The 3704-nt window shown below is 38.7% G+C and overlaps 1 pseudogene; it reads right to left on the bottom strand.

Moving 5' to 3' along the window:
• Nucleotides 1-758: 758 nt before the first annotated feature.
• LOC129492606 (dihydroxyacetone phosphate acyltransferase-like) lies at nucleotides 759-3080 on the bottom strand (annotated as a pseudogene).
• Nucleotides 3081-3704: the final 624 nt, after the last annotated feature.

The raw sequence follows: 3704 nt of genomic DNA, 5'->3' as shown, positions 1-3704 counted from the left end.
TAGGCAAAGAAATAGAACGTAACAGATGAAAGGTGTTTTATTTTGTAAAGGGTAGTCAGGGGAAAGATAGGAAATATCAAAGCAGAGAGAGCAACATGTATGAAGGGGCGCTAGTGGAAACAAGCACCTTTTGGCTCTCGGAAGAACTGCAAGCCACACTGGATGCAGGGAAATAAGAAGGCCATGAACAAAGATAAAATCAGAGAAGTGGGAAGAGGCAGACCGTGTTAGAAATGTAAGCTAGAATAATTGAAGTAAATTTCAGTTTAAATGGAATATGAAAGCATCGGACGGTTTTAAACAGGGTGATGACATGATTTGAATTTACTGAAATAGTGGCAACTCTGATTGTTCAGTGGAAGAGACACTGTCTGGTGTCAAGAGCTGAAATAGGGACACATATTGGGAAGCTGTGTCAGTGGATGAGGTAGGAGATGTTGGTGGCTTTAGTAGGGTACAGAGCCAGGGAAATGTAGTCAGATTTGGAATATGATTATTTATTTATTTATTGTTTCCAAAACTTAAACAAATTTCTTTAAACACATGGAGAGTTGGATACAAATGCCTGATAACCATGTCAGGGAAGATTACTTCCCCATTGATTCCACTGACCATTTCTTCTCCACAGAGGTCTGTTCTCAAAGTCTTACAAAGTAAGAGAAAATGTGTCTGCTGCTTTACTTCCATGTTTGTTGGAATAAGAGTGATTTGATGACAGTAATTATGTGCCCAAGTTTTTCATAACTATTTGGTGATTATTAAAGTTTTGCAGTGAGTGGTTTTCCCACTGGAGTATTACAACCAAACATTTCTCCTAATTTGGTTGTGGCAAGTTCATTCACATTAAATATATAGTCATTATTAATCCTTTTCTTCTCCACCAACAAAGCTGCTAAGGCATTTTTCTGCACATCAGAAGATAATACATCATAACACTGAGAGGCACCTTGATTGAGAAGCTGACATGTATTTTCTAACTGCAGCCAAGTACTATTTCTAAGTAAAGTAGTTCTCTTCTTTGCTCAAGAGGTATTTGCAAATTATCTGATAACATTCCACAAAAGTGTAAAGAGTCCTATTAAAAATTCTAAATGATATTTCCTTTATTTGTAACTAGAATGTTCTCCTCACATTTACAAAGCAGGTAACAGCCTTCTTCAAAGTCCTTTAGTGTGTTTCCTGGAAGGAAGATGAACTCCTCTGAAAAAAAAATCACACAGGAAGAAAAAGCAACTGTAGACATCCTCTTTCCTGAAGCCAGATGTCATCTGCACTGTTATAGCTACTAAAGAAGGATGGACAAAAGTGTTGAGCAACAGGTTCCTATAAGCCAAGCAATGAGGATAGTGATCTACTGGAAAATAACTCCATCAGCTACTTTTGAGTCTCTGGAGTTCACTTTCTGAATCACCTGGTCTTTGACAAAGCTGGTGAGGTCGGAATGCAGAAGTATGTTGGACTGGACACGTCTTTGGTAGGTCTATTATTGGGCCAAATGGGAAACCTTCTGAACACCTGGGGTGAGCCTTTCAGCCGCAAAATCTTTTCCGCCGGAGCATGAGTGTCCATGGATGGCTAGTTCTGAAGCAGAAGAGAAACTATTAGGCCCAGGGTCTCAGAACCAGGCTTTCAATTTGCAGAAGCTGCATTTTGTAGGCAGCTTCAGTAACAAAGGCATCCACGCCCTCAGATTGCTTCTGAAGAATGTATCTTAGAACCAGGTTCTATGGACTCTGATTCATCTTCCCAGCTGTCAGAGATCAAAGTGACATAGCATCTCCAAAGCGTGCATGAAAGTTTCAAAAATTTCAGAGAGAATCTTTCTGGCTTTCAACAATCCAATTGCAGATTGCCATGGCTTAGCAACCTCTACAAACATATATATATATATATATATTTTTTTTTTCTTCTAATAACTTAGCATAACTATTGCTAATTGGGATAAGGCAGGTCTCAAAAACTTTTTTAAAAAATGACTTCATAACAACATTCAGAATACTAAATCTAGGAGTCAGTATCTTGGCAGAGCAGCTTCTTTTCTCTTCTAGGAAAAATTTAGCAGACACATAACCATTTCCTAAAATAGTTTTTACATATTCAGAGAATAGAGCCCAGTGGAGTTTATTGCAACCACAACAGCACCACATGAAAAAGGCACCTGGCATTCACACAGCTCACCAACTGGTTTCATTTTCAGGAAGTCCATTCCTGCTGCTATAACCGGCACAGACAAATCATACTTGTGTGGAAGAAAAGACAACATCAGAAAGTCAACGTAACTTTGATGACTAAGCAGAAGAACAAGATGCTCTTTGTTGGCTTGTTACAGTTTCTGAATACCTCCTTCATTTACACACACCTTTGAGAAAACCTGTTTAAATATTTTGCTCAAGGAAAAGACAAAAACCTGAATGGCTCCCAGACGCAGTCTGTGACTCATTTGATCCAAGATCTCACTAACTTCCTTTGGAATTCCTTAGAAAGTTGTTTAATGATGGTCTTAGTGCCTCAGTGTTGCTATAAAGGAATACCTGAGGCTGGGTAATTTATGAAGAAAAGAATTTTCTTTGACTTAGGGTTCTTCAGGCTGTACAGAAGCATAGTCCCAGCATGTGCTTCTGGTGAGGCCTCAGGAAGCCTCCACTCATGGCATAAGGGGATGGGGAGCTGTCCTGTCACATGGTGAGAGAGGAAACAGGAGAGAGAGGGAAGGAAGGTGCCAGGCTCTTTTTAACAATAAGTTCTTGTAGGATAAAACTTACTCATTACTAGTAGGATGGCACCAAGCCATATTGAGGGGTCTGCTATCATGACTCAAACACCTCCCCACTAGACACCACTTCCAACATTTGGGATCAAATTTTAACATGAAATTTGAAGTGGAGAAACATCCAACCTATAGCAATGACATAATAACTCTCTTCATAATTAAGAACACTACATTTAAGATTACTTGGCTTACATGGAATAATCCCCTTATAAACAAGAGGTGCAAATTTCAAGTCACTGACATGCCTCCTGTCCTCTACAATGTTTTCAAATTCATGCCACCTTTTGAGCTTCTTTGAGTCGAAGAGCATAATGGTGTTAGGGCTGGTGGAACCAATGGGTAAATGAGAGTAGATGAGCTGGAAAAGTCTCTAGTATGGCTGCCGACTTGGGCAGAGCCTGGGACTCTTACGCTAAGTGGCTGTGGTGCTGCCACTGGGGGAGTTTCTTTCATGTACGGTGGTGACACCCTTTGTGCTTGGTCCACATGACCCTGGTCCCCTTCACCTTAACCCTGGAGTACATTTTAAAGACAAAACTAACAGGCTTTACAGAAAGACTATACATTGTGTGACATTAAAAGAGAGGACGTGATACAATTTTATTTTGCCTAAACATTATCCTATTTACTGAGATGCTAATAATTCAAGGATGAGCAATAAGTTATGGTATTATAACTTGAGTATAACTATATAAGTCTTGAGTATTTAGTCTGCAGATTAAAAGAGTTACCAGTATAGTATTGTCATTTAAAGCTGGGAGACTAAATGAGGCAATTTATAAAGCTAAAATACATGGAGAAGAACACAGAGTTTGTTTTTGGCCCTATTTTCTATTTTATTTAAAAGTGCTATTCAAAGTACTTTGAAATAACGATTAAATGAAATAATTAATGTATACTTAATCATCACAAAACTATAGATAATAAATGTCTT

The sequence above is a fragment of the Symphalangus syndactylus genome, chromosome 11 (assembly GCF_028878055.3).
Source record: "Symphalangus syndactylus isolate Jambi chromosome 11, NHGRI_mSymSyn1-v2.1_pri, whole genome shotgun sequence".
NCBI classification, from domain to species: Eukaryota; Metazoa; Chordata; class Mammalia; order Primates; family Hylobatidae; genus Symphalangus; species Symphalangus syndactylus.
The sequence above is the reverse complement of the archived record's forward strand: the minus strand, read 5'-3'. Positions and strand labels throughout refer to the sequence as shown.